Here is a 26590-nt window from a genome sequence, read left to right as displayed (position 1 = left end):
AAACTGGATGACCTAACCTGTCCATCAGCGAAGAGACAAACCCCAGTCTGCTGTTACTGCTGCTGCTGCACTATCTCCTAAGCCCTTCCACTTTTAGAGCCATCGGGCTGTAGTTCAGCTCACACTCATCCGAGTAGCCCAGCTCATCCAAGCAGCTATTTGACATGACATGTTCCTTTACAGGTGCACTGCTATAAATCAGGAGCGAGACCACAAAGGTTGGAGGGTTAGTATCAATATATAAGCAACATAAGCAAAACCAGGCTCAAACAAGAGTAAAAACTTTGGCCAGCTTTCTGAATTCATACCAAATGACAGATTTATGGAGTAGATTATAAACTATTCAAGGCAGGGACCATCCCTTTTTTCTCCAGTATTCCACATACTAAGATTGGAGCCTCCAAAGTATGAATAATTACATGTCTATTATAGGGGACATTTTTATTTTTAATCATAAAACCCAAAATTGACAGCAAAGTAGAAATATATCTTTGGAGAAAAATGGCTCACCCACCCGATCTTTAGTAATGACAGAGGGGAAAGGTTCAGTTCCTAGAGCTATACCGAACACGTATCTCCAAACCTAGCATATCCAGTATAGCACTGGCATGTAACGATTGTGTTTTCTTTCACTTTTTTCCATTCCTGTTCCGTGTTTTAGGGCTTTTCATTTCAGAGTTTTACTGCTATCTGTCTTTGTGTGTGGATGATACAGGGACTTTCCATATGCTCAGAATAACTTAAATAAACTCTTCAGCCATTTGAAATGTGGGTGTTACTGTTTAAAGGGAGAAAAAGAAGATGGAGGGGAAATGACAGATGTTTTTACTCAGCAGTGTGCTCCCATGATTTTAATAAAGATTTTTGATATATAAATAGTGCTTGCAAGGCTAAATATTTTTCATGTGGTATTCAGCTGTAGCTTTGTTGGTTTTTTTCAGAATGAAATTCAGCTGGAAAAAAATACATGTTACAGTATTAATATACATGTATATATGTCTTCATGGTTCTATAAAAGTATATGGTTCTTTAAAATGAAAATAAATCCAGAGCAGGAATTAAATAACATTAAAGTATTAGAAACTTATACTATCTGAGTGTGTAAGCAACCATGTTTGCAAATATACTTACAAACTCCATATGGTCCCAGCAGTGAGATCTCTCACACACACACACACACGCACACGCACACGCACACACGCACACACTTTGACACACAAGTTTGATTTTATGTAGTACATATCTAACCATAATGTCAGTCATGCTGAAGCCCAACATAATCAGGTGTACATTGAAATGTGTGTCCTGAGAATGATTCTTTTGTACAAGAAGACTGAATGTAGTCACAAAAATTGGGATAGATTCACAGTTTATAAACAGCTTACTGGCAATATGTCATTTTCCTGAGCTCTAAATATATGATAGTTAAAAATGGGTCCAAGTGCTGGAAAACTGAGCTGGTTTGAACCAAGTCTTACAGAAATTAACAGGTCTTTTCTGGCTTTATTAATTCCTTTAACTTTGTATCAAGGATGAAGATCTTGATTTAGCAGATCCAGTGGCCACAGACTTAAGACCATCCTTCTTCAGCACGTTTAATTTTAAACACATGTCAAAAGTGCTTTGCCTGAGTGAAACCTCATTAGCCTCCAACTCTATATGGAGATGTCATCTTGATACCTCCCAACAAGCAGGTGTGCATAGGACACATTGGAGATCACTGAGAGCAGAAGGGTGTCCTAAAACAGAGAAGACAAGGTTTCATCTCCAGGTTCCAAGTCTTGCTCTAAAGGGAATCTTCACTATCTCTGGCCAAATCGCTAGGTGTTTCTCCAGTACTACACCCATGTTAATATACTATGGGTGTGGTTCATGTCTTTTTTTATGTATCCTTAACCATTCATGCTATCAAAAGAGGTAGCCCAGCCCTCTCCACCTTTCTATGGCTGCAAGTCCCCATTACTTGCCTTGCACTGGTGCTAGGAAACATGTCATTGCACAGTGAGCTGGAGAAGGAACTTGACCTGATGGAAAATGACCATTTTTCTTTGCTGGGCAAATGTTTATCTGGGTAACATCTCTGAATTCTTTTCACACAGCTGAGCTAACTTCAGGCCAGGCAAAAGGGAGTTGTTAGGAACACCCAGGCAGAAAAGGGGGAGGTCTGAACTACCCTGTCAGCTACATCCTCTGCTGTGAAAGCCAGCCCCCAGACTTTCAGCACAGTATGTTAGCTCTGCTGCAGCATGTGGCTAAAACTGTGTCTGGACCAAAAATTTCGATGCAGACGCCTACATTGGTGTCTTTTCCCATCATATTTCCAATTTCAATACTAGCATGGGAAGACTGAGCTCAGTTCTGCCTGTACCTGCTAATGTACACCTACACATAGCTTCTGTGCATCTGCTCTTTGTCTGGTAATGGGGAAAACTGTATTACCTTACATGACAGGGAAACATGTTCCGAGGGAAAATTCTTTCACAGGTTGCGAGGCTTCCAAACACTGAAGTAAGATGTGCCAGTCAAGCATCTTGAAAATAACTATGCCAAAAATATGCATATAGTTCCCAATTAGAAAATTATTAAGATGCTGAGAAAGGGATACTTACATTTTAGTATCCTGCTCTGCTCAAAGCCTGTGCATGTTTTAAAGTGCTTCATTGAGGCATGGGTCTCTGTCTTGTTTTCATATAGTGAGCTGGTTTTAATCCTTCATCAGAGAATACTGTACAATTATTGAATACACACATAGCAAGAATGGCTTAGGGAAATTGATCTTTCAACAGTTTGGTATAGTAACATGATTTAACGTGTTTATTTTAGGCTTGCTGATGCAATGTGTGGTTTATAATAAAGACTGCTAAGGAATCCTAGTCTAAATAAAATTCAATCACACAAAAAAAGAAAACACACTACTACTATTTTTGCTCAATTTGTGGACTGCTGCAACCAGTACACTGCTAATGGTTCTGATTCATGTCAAGAATATTGAATGGACCTTTATTCTCTAACCTTACTAGGTTTTTTTGATATTTCTTCGAATAATTTAATTTTAGATGGGAGTTTATATATCTTAAACAACTTTGTTACTAAAATGCCACATTCAATGAAGGGATCAAATGTCATCTTTTTCATTTACAAATGTGATATTGTTTCTGTTTAGAAAGGAAAACACATTGAAGTAATTATTGGAACCAGATTTCCCAAGTGCTTTTTAAGTAAACTGTATGAGAGACTTTGATCTAGTTAGCTGACTGATATCGCAGTTCCATGCATATGTCCTTCCCAATTCTATTGAAAGCCTATTACCATTTCAGATCATGTGTTGCACTGCCAATGGGCTTGATTGCTAGAAGTTAAGGCCAATAGTAAAGAGTTTGTAAGCTAAAAAAAAAATAAAAGAAAAAGCTATCTAACTGTAACTGAAATATTTTATACAAATTTGACTCAAACCCAACAGGAATGATTTTTCCTTCCCTTTTCTCTAGCTTCTGTATAGAGCTATTGTTTCATTTGGATAAGTGAGGTCAGTGGAATCATCATCCTTTTAAAATATCACAATTTTGAGTCCAAGCTCTTGGAATTTGTCCTATGTTTTCAACCCCCAAATTACTGGCTTTAGGCTGTGACTGAGAGGCAATTGACGTGTATGTTACTTCTATGTGCATGAAGGCTGGTGCAACATTTAGCCTGGTGATTTATCATTTGTGCACAATATCATGTCATGAAACACTCACCAACCTCCTGAAGAGAGTCAGAACAATATCTACTATAATGAAGTACAGTTCCAGTGGGCACCAAATTACATCTTAGATATTTTGTTACTTGTCCTTTATCAAGCAAATGTAAAATTGTAGTGGGGTTACTGACAGACTCTATAATTCAGCTGTCTGCTGCTTTATCACAGCTCTCAGTAGGTCTCTAATGAATATTTCTGTATGCATGTTTCTGACTGATAATCAAACTAAGAACAAGTCCTAATTGGGTTTTCCAGTGCACAGAAAAGTGCCTATATTACATTGGCAGACATCCCAACCAGTGTTAAATTAAAAGTACAAACATAACAGACTTTCTTTTACAATTTATTTTTCTTTTTTACAAATTGAATCTTTTTTTTTTTTCAAGTTTTGGTTTTGGTTGGTTTTTTTTTTTTTTTGTAGTTTTAAATGTGTATGCAGTACAAACAGACACTTATGCAGAAAGCTACACAGTGCCCTAGAATAAAAAGAGCAGTGAAGGGGTATGTTGCACCCCATGAATGTACACAAATTAGTGACTATGGGTTGGATTCTCCAGATTCACACCAAAACAAGATGAAATATCTTCAGTAGAAATGGTGGAAATGGGATGAAAACTTGCATCTTTATCAGACATATAGTGTAATAATGACTAATATTCAGGATCCAAATCTGCACACCATTACTATACAGGTAATTTTAATGCCATTAAGGATAGATCTGAATTGCAGGCAAAACATGTCTCTCTGAAAAATGTACACAGCATTAGAGCCAATGGAAGTTACACCAAAATACAAATGTGAAAACCGGTTAACCAGTTTTCCCATACATGATTTAAGCAAATCCCTCTAGCTTGCAGTGGAGAATTAGGTGAGTAACACAAGAAAAATCCACCTTATATCATATTACAGGTTAGCATGAATATACCAGTATGCAAGTAGGCCAAGATAGTTATATTGCTAGACAGGATGTTCCTCCTTAATCGGTGCAAGAGATGGGATCAAGATATGAGTGTGGTAGCCAGTGACATATATACAATAGGTAACAGCCTTACATATTTTATATATGTTCATCCAGAACCTAATCTCTGCTGCAAAAAGTGCAGCTGGACTACTGTATATGGCTTCAGTTGCTTTAACTTGACAATTTACAACCCAGTAGATTTCAGTTACTAGAATCATCAATAAAAGATTTCTCAATTTATTAGAATTATTTTTCAGTAGTTTGTGGAGTCTAGTTTGCTATGAATCAAAATATATGTGGGAAAAAAATGTAAATTCAAGAGAGGCTGAAGAAGGATCCAGCTGACATAAACAATTGGACAGTGTTATGGGAAAGTTATTTCATAGGTAAGGCTAAAGTCATTTTTCGTAAGAAGAGAGTTCAACAGGCTATACACACTTACAGTCCTAAATTATCTATAGGCATAGACTGAAGACAGCAAAGTATAACAGAGAATAACATTAGTTAATATTATACAAAGTACAGTTATAATAAAACAGATAGACAAGATGCAATATAACACAACAAAATAGAAATAATTTAACACTGCAGTTGGGTCTTAAACATCAGTTGCTTCTATCTTCCAATAATTGTGATACACAGTCCACTTCAATTGCAATTGTTCCATTTGTGTAAACAATATTCCATGCCTTACAGAGCCTTATTCATCACTTTCCTAAAACTCTTTCCATAACACCTAACATCAAAGCGCGAAGAACAGGTAGTTACAAAAGGGGAGATAGGCATGAGTAGTATCAATATCAAAATAACAAGAAAGATCATAAGAAAAGGTAGGGTGTGGAAGCAGAATGGCTACCGTCTCTTTACAGAGACACCCTTTCCAGCATCTTTATGGTCTTTTGCCGAAGACTCTCTCCCCATCTCACCACCTTCCCCCCTACTCCACTGTCAGTGAGTCAATTTAGCTGGGGCAGTGAGAGGTAATGTCAGCTGCATGATTCCTGTGCATGCTGCTAGCCCCTGTGAGCCTTAAAATGCCTAGACTGTTTGAGCTTAGGTGAACTCCTGACCTTTCTCAAAGAGACAAACAGAAATTTCTCATTATATCCTCCTATTCTGAACAAGGTGGAATTAATATACTGAGACAATTAATTTTAAAAGCTGTTTTTCAAGGCTAAATCATGCCTCCAGCAAAATGTGACAAGAAATAGATACAGAAGAATAGGTACTACCTTTCATTCAGAGCAGAAATGAGAGTTTCATTTAGTTCTCAAGACATTTTTTCCTCTTCGTGTGAATTATCTTTACCGGCCATGGCTGGAGGCAAGATACTGGCTAAGGTGGGGTATTCATGTGGTAAATTTGAGCATTCTTAATTCCATATGCCTGACTTCAGATGAAAGAGTTTTCTTAGAAAGATTGTTTTCTAGACTTCCTAGACATGGGTTACGTTTCAAACATATTAAAAGTCAGAATGATGATGAAAAAGATCAGGAACTAAGAAATTTATTAAAGGTGCTGTGGATGGTGGAAATCTTGAATGTCTTTTCTGCTTACATGTTCATAAATATATTTTTGATCCTAATACTGAGAGTTAGGAAAGATACTGCAGCTTTAGACTGTCTCACATACTAAGACAACCAATACCTTGATGTTCAAAACATGCCTTGCCAGGCTTGAGGAGATGTATAACTTTGATTGGCACAGGCCAGAACTCCTCGCATCCACTTCATAAAAGTAGTTCTTGAAGAGCAGATATCTAATTATTGTCAAATCCACTAAGCAAGTTTTGCAGTATCTGATCTTATGATTACAGACAGGTGCACTTAGAATACAGAAAATGTTTCTAATTCAGTTTCACTGATGAGATAATCAGGACTGACTTTCTACTAAGGACATGTACTCTACAGCCTTGAACTCTTTTGTCTGTGCCATTAATGGCCGTTCCTACTTTTTTTTTAAAGCAAACCAAGAAGTCGGTACTGGAATTGAAAGTGTGTTACCATTATCTTCAGAAAAAGCAGACTGGGAGGAGAAAATAAATAACTAACTATAGGTAACTGGTGAAAGTGTGTCCTGGTAGGAAGATGAAGAACTTAAATGCTAGTTCATGCTAATAAAATGAAAACCAGCCCTGATATCTAAGGTGCAGCCAGACACTTCTAAGGTCCAGAAGAGAATTATTAATTTTACAACCTTGTAGAGCAAATACAGTTTGATTGACAGCTTTGTGCTCCTCCAAAAATTTTTCAGTGAAGAGTCAACAATAGATAATCTCTTAGGACAATGACTTAAGGAAACTTTAATCTGTATTGCCCTCTAATATTATCCACTTATTTGAAATAATGCTGTCACTATTTAAAACAGATGTAAACAGTCCAGGGTTGATGTGGGAATTTAATCAAAAAGCTCCAAGTAAGATTATTCTCCCGAACAGTGAAATCACTGGAGCACTTATTAATTATAAAGATAATACAATCTTCTTATGTTTTGAACAGCTACACTGAAATTTGATATGAAATAACCCATTTGTATGAAATACAGCTGAATAGTCCTCATCCAATTGATGAATTTGTCCATTTTTCTGGATCTAGGGACCACAACACACACAGAGAAAGCCATTTATTACAAATGAAATATCTCTTACTGGTATTACTTATTTGACAATAGCTCTAACAGAATCCAGATGAGAGAGAGTTGTTCTTGAGATGGTAGGCATGTGAAACAAGTCTTCTCACCTGCTCTCTCCATAAGATGTAACCATTGCTACTCTGTCAAAACACTCCGTACACATATGTACATCTGTAATGTAAAATTAATGGTTTATAAAATGTATGGCTATCCTTTTCTTACACAGCACATTGCACTGTGAGCATGAAGCAAGTATAGCCAGCAAAACCTTGCTTGAGAATATTCTGATTTTTAAGCCACAAAACCAGCCAGGTTTTCATTTATTCATCTAAAGCATTCCCAACACTTGAAGGTCATCACCCAGTCCCACAGTGCAGATTACTACAGTCACAGTGATCTCCCCATCCCTATGTTATGCCAGTAACCCAGACACTTCCACTCTCATCTCTGATGTTTTTCTTTCCTTCCTGGGATAAGCGTGTGGCTGACAATTTAACTTTGCTGTTAGAGCAGAATTTCACAGCAAGCTGAGCCACCTCTCCTTGAGGGTATCCTGGGAACAATGGATTGATTCATAGCTCTATGTTTCTTTGAGATGAATAAGGAATAGGTAAGTAGTAGGTTCAACCCAAGGTATTGTAAATTTTCTACAAGTTTGGCAATTTTTCTCTCTTTGATAGGGACATTTTTGTTAAGCATGCAAGCAGTAAAATGACATTGGAGTTCATGAGATCTGAGGAAAGTGATAAAAAACAGAAAGAAGACAGAAAATGAGTGTGCAGCAGAGTCCTGAGGGTCTTTTTTTTGCTCTAAGGTTTATGTCATCCAGTGCTGTCACTGCTTTCACCCTGTTCCTTGCCTGTAGGATGAAAAGCACCCCAAAATCCTGCAGCTTTTGCTGAAGTGAAATTTTAGCAAAGCTGAGATTCATCCTGACCTGGAGAAGGAAACAGGGAGCCTTTCTCCCCTCAAGTACTTTATGCAATACCTTGACCTTCTAGTGGAGTGCTTGTGACTTAGTGAGGCTGAACTAAAGAATAATACTAGTTGAAGAATGTACCAAGACCCCTGAAGCAATCATTCCTTGCCTTCATAATTCTCTTCTATTTGTTTACTGTGTCACAGGGACAGCGGGTTTAGTTTGGTAAGACAGGACAATTTCTTGCTGCCCTTAGGAACAGGGCAATCCGTTTTATTGCAGGCTACACAATCTAACCCGCAAGGCTTCAGTGCACCAGTGAACTCAGCTGGTCCAAGAGATTTTTTCTAGAGGTTTCACAATTTGTTGCCAGGCTGTGGCACCTCTGATATAGCTGGTTCTTCCTACTCAAGCTGACTTCAACAAACATGTGCCTTTTAATAATACAGCTGTAAAATTTTCACATTTCACTCGATGTTTTCATGAGTTCTGAGAGGTGGCAGCTTCTCATAAAAAAAAAATAGCATAAATTGTAGTTTATAGAGTAAAAATAATTTCAGCTAGTAATAAAGAAATAATAAACTTCTCTCAGCCAGAAGCACATCTCTACATGGTTTATACGATTTTAAAAACTGATTCCTGGCCAAAAAAATCTGACCCTGCATGGATCCCAGGAAATTCCTTTTCAATTCTCGTTGTCACTATTGAAAGTACTTCAAAGTGTAACAAAATTACCTGAGTTCAAATGCACCCCAACATATCTTTGAAGCAACAATCAGAGATGCTTATGTGTCAATACTAAGTAGAAACTTAATATAGGTGTTGTATTGTGCTATGTCTTTGTAGAAGTGATAGATAATATCAAAAGAACTTATTTTTTATGAATAATACTGTAATTTACAGGCAAAACTGGGTTTTTCAGGGGATTTTCAATAAAATTAATTCATAATATTCATAATTTCTTTGTGAAATTAAAATAAGTTTATGTAGCCAACATGACAGAGCATATAATACGTAAGGACAACTCCCATTTGTAGGCAGATTATGGCACCTTTACCTTTATTGATTTGAACAAGAATACTCAAGCATCAAGAACAATACTTGGTATGAATGAGGCCAGTCAATACATCAAAGATAACTATATTAGATGCCTCAGAGAAGCAAGGGAAAATATTTTAAATATTAACAAGGGACGAAGGTTGATCTGTATTCCTTCAACTGAGATGGGGAGAGAAAGCTGAACCCTGCAATTGTGTGATTGAGTGTAGACTGTACAGAGACTCACTGAAGGCTTTGCACTTACTCTTTCTCTTAGTTTGATATAACTCTAATCCTAAATCTGCAGAAGATCTGTGAAAAGTATGGAAGTGCTTTTCTAGCAAAAAATCAAAAGGATCTTCAGCCATCTGCACACCAGGGTCTACAGTGATTTTCATGTTACGCAATTTTAGACATCAGCTAAATTAATGTTTTAATGCCCATCAGTGCCTCCTGCAGTCAGTGGAGAGAAAGAGATGTTTTTTTGTCTCTGCACTAGATTATTCCACAGAAGTATCTAACTTTCTTTCTCCTTTGGCTAAGGAGGAAAAAAAAAAAAAAAAGGTTAAAATAAATGTGAAATACTCCTAGGGCATCAAAAATAGGCAACTAAAATAAGTAGCATCATCAAATATTGCAGTAGATATTTGTATTAATATATATATGTATACTTTATGATGATTTTATGAAAACATCAGATCAATGCTCAGCAAAGGCTAATTGAACTCTAACCAAATGTTAGAAATTATTAGGGGAGAAATAGCAAAACAGAGAGTAAGTCTAGAGTATGGCTACATCTACAAGTACTTTTTGAACTATTGATTCCTTTGACTCAAAAAGCATGTAGTTTAACTGGAAAAGGTTCCGAGAAGGACTAAAAAAAGTCAAAATTATGCACTGGTTTCTGTATAAGGAAAGACTAAGTGGACTAAGACCTATGAGGAAAAGGAAGAAATGGCTAAAGAAGGAATGTAATAGAAGAAATATAAAATCATGCATGGCCTGGAGACATTCAATATAGAATAATTGCTTTCCTTTTTCTCAAAGGAAAAAAAAAAAAAGAAAACTAGGTAGCATCAAGTAAAACTTCTAGATGTTACACTCAAAACTAACAAACAAAAAAGGTTGTTCAATCTCACCTTGTATAGGCTTCCATGCCACACTACTCTGTAGCTGCTAGAACACGAAAAAAAGGGATAGAATACTACCTGCATAAAGTAAAGAAAGCAATGGCTATCGGAAATTATTAATTGCAAAGACAAGTTTTTCCTCAGGAGCTTCCCTCACTCTAGATCACTGCAGAAGCACTGCTACAAGTTTGCCCTGTTCTTAATCCCTTCCCTTCTTCCCCTCTCCAAGGCAGGATTTGAAGACATTTACTCTGACCTAACAGGGCTTTTCTAAGTCTAATACTTCAGAATTGCCTAGAAGGAAAGGAATAATTTGTCTGGAATTGTTACACATGGATTTCTCTTTAAATAATACCAAGGGTATTCCTAAAGTCTAGGTAGGTGCTTTTGTACCATTTCTCTAAATGATATCAAATAGATAATTTTAGGAGGCTTGATTCTTCCTCAGATGTCAATAGCTCCTGTTAAATTCAGTCTTGCTGGAGCAAGCCCATTGCGAATTAAGTTACTATTCTTGTTCATTTCATGGCATCATATGCTTGGAGCTGTATGGGTTTCCTGCCAGTTTAACAACACAATTTTCAGTGATTTTCTTTTTCCTTCTTTGTTTTGTAACCTTGCTTAACTGTGAGACTAATGGATGTGCTTAACATTGGAATAAATTAGAATTTAAAATCCTAGCTAGCAAGAGAACGATGAGTTTGCATGAGGTGGAGGCATTTGAAATCAGAGATTAGGTGCTTTGCTGAAGTTCAAGACGCATGGAGTTCCAGCTGCAACCTGACGTAATGCTTGGCTTAAATGATGGTGGGGCCAGGAAATCTAAGTAGTTGGGAATTTCTGTAGGAAGGTACTAGCACTTGAGAAGCAAGACAGGCACTTTTCAATGTATTTCTGCTTCTAACACTAAAAAAAAATGGAAGGTTATTTTTCTTCGTGTGCAAAGGTAATTCAAAGTACTCACTTTTAAAGGGAAATTCACCAATGATTTAAACAGAACTATCAGTATGGGTAGTAGTGGTGAGATTCATATCATTAAGCACGGTTGCTCACACCATAACAAATAAAACATGAGTTAGTCACCTGAGGCTGCTGAAACGGTAACTGGAGATTGAGTCAATACAATAAATGGATCCCAAGACATGGTACCCTAACATAGACACCTATACTTGATGAATTGAATGCGGTCCAAACCCATTGCCTGTAAAAGAATCATCAGGTGACTTAACTACCTCTGGTGTATACTCCCACATTATAAACATAAAATAAGGTGACCATAAATCCCGCCTCAGGTTTCCAGGTTTACACATTGCAATTACTGTATCAATTACTTGTATAAGGGTATTTTCATTGAAGTCAGATGTGCCATTTACACTGTCAAACCCACTAGGTTTTAAAGATGCTTAAAATCCTGTGATTCCTTCCAGGGTATGACTGTTTAATTAATCTAATTATATTTCTTAGAAATAATTCTGAGATAGTTGTTCCTTCACAACAATTAGCTATATGTTTTAGAGCCCAGTAAAACTGCTTTAAAATTCTGCTGCAAACATACTTGAATTTCATTAAAAAAATATTAAAAGTTAGCAGCCAAATTCCGAGCTTGCATGACTAGCAATTCTTGATCAATTTCATAAGGACATACTGAATTGACAGCAGTGACTCTGAAGGAAAGCATGTGAGCATGGCAAAGTCTCACATAGGTAGATGTTGTTAAACTAATTGCAAATTTTTTGACCACATTACACCTTTTCTGTTTGTACTTAGCTTAAGGCAACACAAATACTTCAAAATCTTTCCAGTGACTGAGTTATAACAATATCTCACTTATAGATAGTTAAAAATAATATATCCTGTGACCTCAAATTTATTCAGAACTGGCACACAGCCTCTTTCTGTAAAAAAGATTATGTAAAAAAAAATTCTTATTAGCACCCTGTAAACTTAACTAGACACGAGTGATTATTTCATTTTGTAAGCTCCTATGCTTTCTGCATCCTTATGGTAATGTTACACACTTGCAATGGAAAAATTAATCATTTTCAAATCGGTTCTTTGAGTTCATTTTCATAATCTTACTGGCAGAAATAAGTGGTCTAGAGAAAGAAAGGTTGAAACATGATTCTCTCTTGAGTGATTGTACAACTACTGCTCTCTAAAACTTACAGGTGTGGATGCATTTCAGTCAGGATCTCAGACGAAATTATACAGCATTTCTGCACTGCTTGTTCTTTTTGAGTTTCATAACCACTTTACCAATTCAAGACAAAATGAAGATAGACTAGGGTATTTTTACAAATAATTCATTTTATATCAGTTCTTTTCTTTTTCCCCACAGCAGTGATTTAATGCTGCCTGAAATATCACAAATGCATGTTTATTATCTTATTTTTATTACTCTCTTTGTAAAAGTTAAGGCAGGCAGAATCATAGCATCACAGACTCATGTGCCATCACCTCCCCAGTAGAATCCCCCACTGCAGTAATGTGACAATTCTTTTGATGACTTTATGGTATGATTCAGTGAAATTGCAATACTGAAATATTTATCTATTCATTTAATGAATCCACTAAATACCCAATTGTGATGAATTCATGTCTATAAGCTATTTTCTAATGTTTTGTCCACTCTTTTTAAAATTATAAAGGCCTTGTTTTAAAAGTCTTCAAAACTATGAATTTCACTGCTTTCTTTGGAAAATTATTAGAATGAACAGAAGAAAAGGGAGAGTACATTCACCATTCAGGAGCTGCTACCTTACAGCTTTTCTTTACGCTTGTCATGCAGGATTTAGACCTTTTTTATTCTCCATTTTTATTCATTCAGTAGTAAACTCATTCACTGCATCCCCTAATGGGGCAGTGAGATGTACTAAAAGGGCTTTTAAAGTAAGAGTAAATCAGGAAACAGTTGAGGACAAGCTTTTAAAACATGAATTAGGGCTTTTGTGTGTCTTCAGTAGCTGTAGAATGCAACCTTGAACCATGTGAGAATGAGCATAAGAAAGGATAATTCACCAAACACTTGAGAGGCGATGCTACCAATTGTTCATTTTTTTCATTCAAAGTAATTTTTAACTTATCATTTGACCCAAAGCTTACCGTAAAATTGTATTTCCTCCAGCACTGACACCTAAAGCATCACTTACACCAACATCTGTACTACATGTAGGTATGTTATGTGAAAGTTTTTGTAAGTAAATATCTTACTTGCTCATTCACTTTCTTTGTTATTTTTGAGTAATTAGGACAGTTACATCCCCTGCCCAATAAAGTAGCTTGTGCTAGAAAATAATTATGTACCTTTTTAAAAAATTGATAACTTTCTTGGCTGTGGCTGGGGTAAGTTTCCAGGTAAATTGGAATTGGGGTGTCCTCATTCAGGCCAAACAGAATCTGTTAGTGATGGAATAGGCTAGAACTACAGCAGTCAGATGATAGGTGCCAGGCCAGCCTCAACCTCAATTCAACCCTGGGACTAAATTTTGCCTGAAATTAACCACTGTGTCAATGAAGAAGACAGTGAACTATCAAAATATCTCCCATGTGTGACTATACACAAACACTTCCAGAACCACCATATTCCTACAGGAGGAAACCAGGCATTTAGGAGTAAGAGTGGTTTGCATTTAAGTGCAGACTGCAATGGATTGCAGACAGTGACATCCTCTCCATCCACTGAGCTCTCCATGTAGATCAGGAATTTAGTGTAGAAAATTCAGTACAGTGTGCATTTCATCTGCCATAAGCAAATACAGATATTTGAACTGATTGTAAAAAGTAGGTGTAAATTCTTAAATTACTGTCACTAATAATCTCATAACTTCCTTAAAAGATTCCCCATGGTTTCTGGTACAATCTTGCAATGTAGAACCATTGAAAGTTTTATCTCCCTAAAGTGCTGGGATACTCCTATATGATTTGAACATTCAGGGTGGTGACAATTTAGTGTGCATGATCATCTCAGATACAAGAGGAAGAAACTTTGTCTCTCATTAGACCATCTGGTAAAGTTGAGAGAAGAACCAAATACTGCCTCGTGTGGGGTTTCTGTTGATGTACTTGTATTCTTACTTAATTGATGAAGTGGAACTGATACAATACCACAATAGCATCAAACATAAGAATTACGCAAGGTGTAGGGCCTATGACTTCCTAACTATTACTTCAGTGCTTGTGAAGTACAAAAAAGGAGGGAAACATCTTTACCGAGTCCACCTTGAAAGCGAATGTTTCTCACACAGCAGTTAAATGGACTGCAAATTTGCACAGGTGTGTAACACGTGATGAGGGTCGACTGAGCTAGTGAAGGGTGTGATGGGCATATTGCATGCATGTTACTGTTAGCCCAAGCTAAAGAATGTCAACAATATACAAGATATTGCAGAGGCTGCAAGTTAATAAAGAGATACAAGGTGGCCTTGTATAAAACAAGTGCCTTATCTTTTTTTTTATATATATATATAACTTGCTGCAGATTGCGGTTATTCATTTGCATATCATCTGTATCAATTAACTACTAAGTTATCTTTTATCTATTGATAATGGAAACAATAGCTTCAGCCCCCAAAGAAAGGGGCTACTAGATTCACAGAGATTTTTTTCTTGAGAATATTTTTAAATGAAAGAGCTCTTTTGTATTGTAACCAGAAATATGCACTAAAATGGATGAACAGTCTTTTAAAAATTAGCAGTGTGATCCAGCCCAAACTAAGGGATTAGCAGAATTAAACTCCAGTGTAATGATATGTGATTATACACATGAATGGTGCCAAATGAAATGGTTCTCATGTGTAAAGTTACTCACCTGCTTAATGTTGAAAGTATCTTTTCATTTTAAATCTGACTTTAACCTTTGCAGAGATCTCAGCTTCTGTTCTGCCTGAAACTGCAGATCCGGTATAATTAGTGAGTAGAGAACTTCCCCAATATATTTAAAATTATTGCAAAGCACAGTTTCAAAAGTTTGATTTCAGAATAGATTGAAAAATAATTATCAAACAATTTGTTGCCATTTTTAAGAATATCATTCAAAATAATTCAAGTGTCTTTCAGCATTTCACTGAAATATAGAGCAGGGGTTATTGCTTGGAGATAAAGAAGGGATTTCTTGTTCAGTTTTTATCTGGTCTAGATAACTGCATCCAAAGCCACTCAATAGGCTTTACATTTTAGAATTATTTATTTTAATCATTAAGTTACTTTTGTTAAAATAATTTTATTCATCTCTTGATGAGATATAGGTTGATGTCCATATAAATAAATGCAAATATTCACTTCTCTTTAAAAGCCTTGCATCTCTCTCTCCTTATTTTGACCTGCTTGCCCTTCAAAATACGACGGCTGATTCTATGATTAGGATGTCTGAAAGCAACCTGGAAGAACTGAATTTCTTCTCCTGTTTTGCACATGTTGCATGTGCGACCACGGGCACTTCCTTTATTCTGTTTATCAAGTCTCCACCTGAAAAACCCAAACAGAAGGTGCTCTCTCACCCCATCATCTCTGGGGGTTTTCCACCTGCTTGGAGTATAAGCACTTTGTGGAGTTTTTGAGAAAAGGAACAGTGGCTGGTCACAGTTTGCACAGCCAAGTAGAATAATCCATAGAAATACAAAAATCAAGCAAGAAGGGATCATCTACTCTGTATACATCACTGATTTCAGATCATTGAGCATTTACCAGCTGTAGCTATGGTTTTGACAGACTGAGCTGAATTCTAAACATACTTGAGAAGAGAGGATGCTTTCTTGTCCTGCCATCCTCCAAAAAAAACCCACTGCACCAAAAAATATTTTTCTTTCCCCATAGACAAACAACAAAAGCTTTAATACAATAAAGTATCAAACTGGTTTGATTACATTTATTAATTTAATGAATAAGGAAAATTGAGTAAGTCAATCAAACCTTTGCAGCACAAACTCTAAACAGTATCAGCTCATTAAGCCCTCTTTCCACTGTTGAATTCAGCTTGAGGAATTTTTCTTTATATTATTAAAAAAAAAAATCACAAACCCCAAATTAATAGTAACAAAAAAAAAAAAAATCAAACCAAAAAAGACTTTGTGTTGTCCTAATACTGTAGTCAATTGGAAACTCTATTAACAATCACAGATTAAGTTTTCTTTCAATTCTCCCACCCCCTTGGGGGCATTAGCCAACCAGATACACAACAGTTCATATCTCAAGCTTAAATTTTAACTCTAGATAGGGGCCTCAAGACAGCATTATAATATAAGTAACCAAATATATAGTAATTAATAATGCTGCTGGGGTTTTGTCTGCTTCAATTTTTCCTTTCCTTTTCCTTTTCTGTTTTGTAGGCTTTCATTTGTGACAGATTGCTCTAATTTTTTGTGGCCAGATTCTGTTAGCTCTGTTTATGTTTTAGCCTGCCCAAATTTTTCTCTTCTATGAAAAAAAGATTTCCTTTATTCTGTATAGTTGAAAATGCTTTGTCTTTTGGATTGAAATCTCTGGTGGGCTGCTTGGGTCCTGAGAGGAAGAGACTTTTGTCCTAGCACTTGCAGAAAGGCTAGTTTAAAGTCAGCATGAAAGTAATCCACTCCTTTCTTTGCTTTCCTCTTACTGCTTCTTTCTCAAAGAATTACTGATTTAGTTGACAAAGAATCCAAATGTGTTTCCTTCTTTGATTTATACCTTCTACCTGCCAACACCTTTTCTTCAACATCAAACAATCTCCATTTGCTCAATTTCTAGACTATTCTGCACTTGTGTTTTCAAGTTTGCTGCTGCTGAAATAGGAATAGAACTTCTTCTGATGGGATCCCATCATCCCTTTTGTGTATTCCTTCCCACCTCCTTATGGAGCATTAGTATTACACCTCAGAGAACTACACTTCTGGTACTGCTGTGGCCCATGTGGTATCAATAAATTCAAGCACATATCTGACCAGATTATCAGTTTTTTACTGTGTTGTAAAAGGACTGAATTGTTCAGAAAGTCTGATTTGGTGCAGAGTGCTGTCAAGATGTGGCTGGTGCTAGCTGCATTCATTTTGATTGCTCCACACTGGGTACTTAGGTACAGTTTGAGGCATTCCTTTGGTGTCTGCAAAAGCAGGTTTAGGCTGGCAGTAAGGGAACCTAGAGAAGAACAAAGTGGTTCCCAACACCACAAACCACCTGGAAATGAAAGCAATGAAAGCCCTCCAGAAAGCACCTTGAGTCTTGCCTACATGAGATTGGGAAGGGTGCTATGACTCCAGTTTTTACCATGGAGTACATATAATCTAATCATGGAATAATCATGGAATCAGATTTCATCAGAGACAATAGGTTCTGTATTGAATTTATTTTAATGTGCTTTGCTCAGAAACAGAGCCTGTACAGTTCTAAGAGAAAGATTTCTCCAATTAAGAAGTTAACAATTGGGTAAAATTGGTTATGAGTAAAGTGTCTTGCAAAGTTTCCTCAGAAAAAAGGTTTAATGTAAAATGTCTTCTGGGTTGAACATCCTACTAAAACATGCTTCAATTAAGTAATAAATAAACAAAATCTTGAATTCAAAAAGCTGAAGGTAAGGGTTAATGGAGAACAGAGAAATGATGCCTTTATAGATATGATACTTCCCCATTATACGTTGCAACTAACTGACAACTATGTGTTGGGATTTCGGGGGTGTTTTTCCTTTTTATTTTTGGCTTTTTTTTCTTTTTTTTTTTTTTTTTTTTGAAGAGGGAAGAAAAGATTTGAGTTGGCTCTGATCCCATTGCCACAAGGTGGCTGGAGCCTGGCCATCTGTCACAGCTGCTGCTCGCCAACACTGCCACTCTAATTGACAATGAACCCAGTGCCCCGCAATAATTGGGGCTCTGCTGCAGCTTGGGCAGGTAATGCACCCTTCCAGCATCCAGCCCTCCCCATCTGTGCACCAGCCCTGCCTCCCAGGTGGGCAGGGACAGCCAGCCGGGAAGTGTTAGGAAGGCCTAAGGGAAGCCATGCCCACGTTGAAATTGAAAACCTCCCCAACCTCACTAGAAGATTTTAATCCTGCTGCCAAGGCACATACACAACATCTGCCATTCAGCCCTTTTTTTTATATTAAAAGAAAAAGAAAAGAAAAAAAAAAACCTACCCAACTTCCAATGTTGAGCAGTTTATAGACTGTCCCAGTTGGGGTTTCTTTGCTAAATTACCTCTCAACAATAATTTAAATTGAATACTCTGGTTTTTATCCCCATCACAAGCACTATAGACACCAAAAGCTTTGGCACACAGGGCACATAATTCAGTCATTTGGAAGAAATCTTTATAGCAAGATTTTCTTTAAGGCTTAGGCATTTTTGGGGCAGCAAAGTTAAATCTTCACCATTTTTCTTGACTGCAAGGGCTTGGAAAGCTCAGCCCTTCCCTGTTGTCATATGTACAGCTCCTGTCCCAGAAAATTTCATCTGGACATTTCTCTGTCCCCTACAGGTGCTAGCCTGCATGGTATGAACGGCTGATTTGCAAGTTTTCTGTTATTTGATAGTATTTTGGGAACTGCTGCTTTCTTAAGTGGCAGTAATTCAGGTTTCCACAGCAGGTGCACTCATGCTGTAAAATAAAGACCTACTCTTATATTTAAATTTTACAATCCTTTGGGCTTCATCTAGAATATAATGAAGTAAATAGAAATAAGTCAGTTTACTCCTGAGATATTCAATCTAAGATCATAGGGTAGTTTAGGGCTTAAGGTAACATTCTGGGCAAAATCTGTTTTCTTTCCTCAGTACCTTCACAGTCCTGTATGAATTCAGATACATATGGATGTCAGCACTAGGCCTAGTGATTCTGACTAGCTTAGAAAGGTTAATGACATCGTTTACTTCATAGAAAGGAACTTTTTGTTTAAAAAAGTACTATTCAAAGTTGTAGTGATTTCTAAATCCAGGTAAGTGCTTCCAGACTAGGCCAGGCCAACTGGTCAGCCAGCCTGGCTGCCTGCCTTTGACAGGAGTGCTGCCCTGTGCTGCAAGGCAGCCCTCACCCTCTGCATGTCTTGGGATTTTGTTTTACCTTACTTTAGCACGATTTTGACACTACAGAGTCTGTTACTTCTTTTTTCTTCACTATTAATTTTAAAATAACATGTCCAGTGTTTTTACTTTACTTTTTGCCCTTTTCTCCCTGAAACAGAAGCTCAATACGCTTTCAGTTCTCTTTGCAAAAATAACCTTTGCAGATAATTTAACCCACACAATTTTAAATATTATTGATAGGTTTATTATTGGGAAAAACTGTCTGAGCTAGTGCAAAACTGATTTACTAGGTCTTGTCTTCAGAAGTGTAATTTTTTTTCTTCAGTTTTTGACAAAGTGGCATGGAGTGATGCTATACTAACACTAAGTAAATTACTCCAAGGGAAGCCTGTAGCAGAGAAATACAGTGTAATGAATTTCAATGTTTTCAGTCCCTTAACCACATATCATCAAAATTTCACCTGAAAAATTAATGAAACTCTGAGCTGAGTGGTGGGAATTGTTGAAATGTGAAACACATTACACATGAGTTGTTAAGTACCTGGAGATGTAGTTGCTGTACAGTTGTCTCTTAAATACAAGAAAAGTTGTTTAAGGCTTGGCATATAAGTAAAAACAGGAAGCCTTCCTAACAAAATACAACGTTAGTCAAGACTCATTTGAGTAGAAAATGTTGCTAATGTATGAATTTTTCCTACAAAAAAATAAACGATCATGGAGACAAACTGAGAACACGTACACATCCACATGCATGCACCAGAAAGGCCATAAGGATGTTTCTGATCCTGACATGAGGAGCTTAAAACATTTTGTTGGGTCTCTGTCTAGTCAGTTTTCTACAGCACAATTGTAGACTTGCAGATATCAGTGGATTGATACGTCATAGATGTTTCTCAAAGAATTAGTTGCAAAGCAGCAGATTCTGCAATAACTTAAGCAAATTTATTGCAGGTTACAAAATAATTTGGCAGGAAAATTACAATTCCAAAACCTTTTGTTTCTAGTACTTTTGTCAGCTTCATTCTGACCTGGTTTATTTTATTAACCTGGTTTGTAGTGTGGTTTCAAAAGCCGCGAACCTGATTAGTGACAATCACGGCAGTGTCACTTCTCAGCACAAGTGAATGACTGCATGTAGCGCACAACTGCCCACCACGGCTTGCAAGGCCATCTAAAGCTCTAAACACTTGTGAAAATGGTGTTGAGATGCATTTCTGAATTTTACTTAACGAGGTATATTAAAGCCAGTAAAAGCAGGATACGTGAAAAGGGAAGAGCCGTGGGACCCTGCCTCCCTTTGCAAACCGGGGGCAGCCTCACATTCCAGCCAGTCTGCAAGCTGCAGAGCCTGTGCAGGCATGCCTGTCCGCTCTTCAGCTGTGCGCATGCGACACACAGCTACATACTTCTCCTGAAACTTATGGGCTAGACTTCAGATTTATGTGGCACAGACGTTAATTGCCCAGCATTTCCCTAAGTTTAGAGCAGTTTTTTCTAATGCCCCTCCTATGGATTACTTGTGAATAGAATCCCAGCATTGGAGGCAGTTATTCAAAGTAAAAAGCTTGGCCATGGTCCAGCATCTAAAAAAGAGAGAGACTGAGGCAGAACTCATCTCGGATTCCAAAGGTGTAACTCCAGATTTATATACGTGTAACTGAAAGCAGAAGGAAGTTCGTTGTCTATTATGTCAAAGATATAAGATCTTTCAGACAATGGGCTATAGATACCAGGCAAAATACATTCATATGTTTTACACCCTATTCATTGAATTGCTTCGCTTGGAAAACTTTTTAACTTTAATGCAGTGCTCACATATTAGGAGGGGAGCTTAGAATACCTAAAAAAGAAAGTTTTATATCAATTTTCACCCAAAAATATGTCCAGAGATTGAGATAAGCAATCCATAGATGCACACAGGACTTCAGCACTATTTCTAGACCAACTTTAATTGATAATCAAAGCAGTTTCACTGTCTCTTTATATATATTATATATGTAAAATGAAACTTACCTCTGTCTTCTAGTTGGCATGACGACTTCATGCATCTTAACGAGTCACCCCATAACAAAGAATGAACACCTCTGTATTCGTGGCAAGAAACTTTACTGTTAAGTTTGAGGTATATGACATTTTATAGCTGACAATATGCATTCTCTGAGGGTGAAGCATAGCTTCTGCAAAGTCTTTATGTTTTGATATACAGTAACTTTTGAATATGAGATTTTTCAAGATAGGCTGTTGGGGTTTTGTGCTCCTTTCAATATTTCTTTGCTTTTAACATACTTTCCAGTTTTGGAATTGAAACTTTAGCTTTGTAAGGAAGGAGTGGGGGTGGGGGAGTGCCCTGAGACCCTCAAGTTACTGTATCTATCCTTGCTTACCACTACAGAAGCAACTATTCAGCTCACATGATTTACAGGGAAACATCTTTCACAATGAAACCTGAAGTTTTGTTAGCATATTGTTGCTTCTTCTAGATCGTTATTAAAGATAAATATCACTGTATCTAACACAGTCTTGCAATATCCTCATATCAAATGCCTCCTGGTTGATGACCAAGTATCATTACTTTTCTCTTGTATATTTTCCTAAGCTACACAGCTCGTTCCCATGTCAGTTACACAGTTTTCTCTGACTGTCAAAAGAAACAAAAACGAACCAAGAGACCCAACTGTCTCAGGTTTTTGCCATGCAGAGGCAGTCCTTCAGCCATGCCTGCCAGGGGCTGGTACACCTTTGGGAGAGTGGCTGAAAAGAATAGTTAGGAGCAGGAACAGGCAGCTATGCTGGGTTAGCCGTGAGTGCCAGTCTCCAGAAGCAATTTTTCACAAGGACTATCCTCAAGAACTACTAGGGTGAAGTTTCCAAGAGCTACTCAGGTATTTAGCAATGCAAGTCTTATTAAAGTTTGCAGAACATTTATTGTTGATAAATGGAGAACACTTTTAAAATCTTTGTCATTTGAATGCTGTGTGGGTTGAACCCTGTCACAATATTTTCCTCCCAGAGATGTACCTTTTACTACTGATAAATGTCAAAATGGCAATATTCTTTCTTTACAAAGCAAATATAAAGTTGACTTCCTTGCAAAGCTCCTTCTGCTGTGGTCACAGAACTTTGAAGAACAATCTGCAAAGCATCTTTAATGTACTCGGCTACTGCAACTTGCAAACCTATTCTGCTTGAAGTGAAAAAACCCACACATCCTGGTCTAGAAAATACAAGGGCTAAAACATGTAAAAGTTGCCTTCAAAACTAACCAAAACCTTCCTTATGATTTTTCTATCCAGCAGTAAAAAGAGCTAAGCTGCTCCTGACCTGAGAGTGGGGGAGAGATATAGGGAAAGGGCTATATTAAGTGAGGCCCCAGGCACAGGTAATAAATCCTTCAGTCAGGTTTATTGTTCTGGTTGAAGAGGTGACTGTAGTGTGGGGTGGAAGACTTTCAACCCTGGGATTCAGCAGGGCTATATCTTGCTAATAGTATCCACCACCTGCTGCACTTTGACTTTTGGCTCAGTGGCAGCTGCAGGAGCCAACCCAGTCAAGAAAAGTGAGGGAAAGCACACTTTTGTGTTGGTTGAAAGGTAGCTAAAAACTAACCAGAGGCATACGCCAGCATTACAGAGAAAAAAAAATTGTCATTATATCATGAAGTGGTATAATGATGTGGTTCTGACTGATACAGACTCCTGCTCTCGGGCTCCCACAGTACCCTGCAAATGTGCTTGAGCAGTCATGGTTTGACCCCTCACACTTAATACTGCTACAGATACTCATCCAACTGAACAAGAAACCTGTCTGGGCAATGCCCATTTAGGGATTTTAGAATAAGAGTTGCTTTTTGGTTGATAGGCACCTAAGCTCCCTGTAGTGAGATGTGCTACGTTTCTAAAAGGAGAGTTCAGCTAGTCCACTGAAGAAATGCAGAGAAAAACACTGATGTCTGGGCCCCACCTCACTAGGAATAGGTGATGGCTAAGTGGGGTTATGATGGTTAAGTAAAGTTTTGCAGTTCTTAAGTTTGAACCCAGGAGGGAAAAGTAATGGTTAGGTAGTTAAATCTCTTTGTTCTTCCAGCTCTTTTTTTAAAGTCTTCAGACTGACTCCTGAAGTCTGTCTGTGTTTTGTCATGTAAGTATTTGCACTGTAAAATAAATGGGGACTGTTTAACATTCCCTTCTAAAAATGTGTGTGTGCATGTTCAGCTCCATTAACAATAGGGGTGTATGCTGGGCAAGAGAGACCCTGACCTCAGGAAATTATTGCCTAGCTGCTGTAATGGCAATTACTTATCTCTTATTTAAATAATCAAGTTAAACACCAAACAAATCTTCTAAAGTCTGTTTTTTGTTAAACTCAAAGAAATCGTGGGGAGAATGAAACACAAATCCTGCACAGGAACGATTACAAAAAAATCCCCCAAAACCTCCAATATCCTGCTGGCAAGCTATGTAGTCCTTCAAAAAAAGATTAGTATATTAAAAAACAGCAAACCAATTATAAGCATGAGATGTCCCTATCCTCCAAATGCCAACTGAAAGGCTAGATTGTATCTATGTAAGATTAGCAGGAAATTTAAATTATTATTTATTGTGGGCAAGAAATTAGTTTAGGATAAAAGCACTTCCATCTTGAAACAGCAGGGTGAAATCAGAATTTGTCTGTTAATTAAGCCACCAGAGTTTCATAGCAAAGATTTTAGTATCTTAATTTTGACCTTCTAGTAACTGGTTTTATCTGCGTCTGGGTGACCGTGTAATATACCACAGCACTGGTGTACCACCAGATCTTATTCACATGTGAATACAGCACATTCCCTATCATATAATAGCCTAAGACTGCACAACTGATATAATAAAAATATTTCATGCTGTTTGGCTTCTAAGACCAATAAAACAGTTAAACAGTACTAACAGTATCAGTAAAGTCAGCTGTTAGTACAGGTTTCCTTTTTATTAAAATTGTTTTATTAAAATTGATAAAATCCGTGTATACAGTAACCAGTGCTTCGATCAGTATCTCAAATGACTATAAAGTTCTTACAGCAGGGTAATTAGGGCTTTGAATGTGATCTGAATAGGGTAAGTTGACACCAGCTTACATTCTGATGGTCAAAGAGATGTGATGGTATCTCCTTTACAAAGAATTAAGTAACACTCCAATGTTTATGCGCCCATTTGAAGGAAGCCCCTTAAAGTGAAATAAACATTTTTAGATTCTTGACACCCTTAAGACTCTTTTTTCACTCAATGAAATAAAGCCTGATTGTCTCCTCAGTATTGTTATTTTATAATGATATTGTCAATACATTTTGAAAATACAAAATCAGTTTTGCAATCAAAACTGGAGAAACACAGTTGTGTAGGCAGAGGGCTTTTCAGTGGCTGCCATATCATTTTTGATCTCAAAAGTTCCTGGACCATTTCTTAATCTTTTATAGATTTCTTCTGGTGTACAGCCAAAATCAGAAGGTTTTTTAGCTGTCTAGTTGCTATTTGTCTAGTGCTCAGGAGAATCAGTGGGAAGAAGCCTGTAGGATCCTGGCTTTAGTGTTTAGCTTTAAGGTTAAGATATCCACCTGCAGAACCAGGGATGCTGCTCTAACTTTTCCTAATGGTCAGATCTGAGATATAACATTGCTGCAGCAGACAGCTGACTTTTAATAGGAAAAACAAATGGAGACTTGGAGGTAAAGTGAGTATTTAAATAAACCAGTAAAAGTTAGAATGAAAGAACATAGGGCAATCTACTGTCCCTCACTCTCACAGTGTGACTGAAACATCTCACTGAAGTCCCAGACAATAATAATACATGCCGCCTGGTGTCCGCAGCTACTCAACACTGTACACCCTAAACTTGCTGTGCATCTGGTGGTGTTGCCTACATTCTCCTAAGTGACCATCTTCATGCATTCACATCTATGTGGCAACCCTGCTCAGATAGGCATCCATCACACCCTCAGAGCTCCGTGGTGGCCCCGATTTCACCTTTTCTGGTTAAGACTATGGCTAATGTCACTGACTGCCTGCAGGAAAATTTCCTGCATCACAATCTAGCACACTGCTACAGAAAGCAGGCAACCCTGATACTATACTCTTTCCAGCCTGGAGATGTAGAAATTTAAGTGAGATTTACATGAAAATAATATTAACCAGTAAGTGATATTCCAAATCACGGAGTCATAGAATCATTCAGGTTGGAAAAGACCTTTGAGATCATCAAGTCCAACCATTACCCCAGGACTGCCAAGTCCACCACTAAACCATGTCCCTAAGCATCACATCTGTGTGTTTTTCAAGCATTTCCAGGGATCGTAATTCCACCACCTCCCTGGGCAGCCTGCTCCAATGCTTCACCACCTTTTCAGTAAAGAATTTTTTCCTAATACGCAATCTAAACCTCCCCTGTGCCATTTGAGGCCATTTCCTCTTTTCCTGCCACTAGTTACCTGGGAGAAGAGACCGACCCCCACCTGCCCACAGCCTCCTTTCAGGTAGGCAGAGAGGGATATGGTCCTCCCATAGCTTCTTTTTCTCCAGAGTAAACAGCACCGGTTCCCTCAGATGCTTCTCATCAGACTTGTGCTCCAGACCCTTCACCAGCCCTGTTGCCCTTCTCTGGACGTGCTCCAGTCCCTCTTGCAGTGAGGGGCCCAAAGCTGAACACAGGATTCCAGGTGCGGCCTCACCAGTGCTGAGTACAGGGGGACGGTCACTTCCCTGGTCCTGCTGGCCACACTGTGTCTGACACAAGTCAGGGTGCTGTTGGCCTTCTTGGCCACCTGGGCACACGTCTGGCTCATGGGGAGTGTGCTCTCTAGTTATCCATGATTGCAAGAATGAAAGAGTGAAAATAGGACTAGATAGGATAGAGGCTGAAACTACATTCTAAGGAAAGGAGGAATATTTGGAGCTCTTGATGTGACCTACGCGTACATTACAATACCTGAAATCCCTCTCTGCATGCTAAAAACCTTGTCATCTAATCATTCTCTCTTTCTGTCACTCATACTTCTAGTTGCAGACCTCTTCTAATCATGGGCTATTTGCAAGAGGATGATATTTCTATCATCTCCGTTTCTTATTAGACACTCAATGCAGAGATATACCTAAACTCCATGGCTCAGTTTACTTCTGTTGATCTAATGGCCATCACTGCAGGTGGTTTAAAACTAATAAAGAA

This window comes from Falco peregrinus, chromosome 7 (assembly GCF_023634155.1).
Source record: "Falco peregrinus isolate bFalPer1 chromosome 7, bFalPer1.pri, whole genome shotgun sequence".
NCBI lineage: Eukaryota > Metazoa > Chordata > Aves > Falconiformes > Falconidae > Falco > Falco peregrinus.
The sequence above is the reverse complement of the archived record's forward strand: the minus strand, read 5'-3'. Positions refer to the sequence as shown.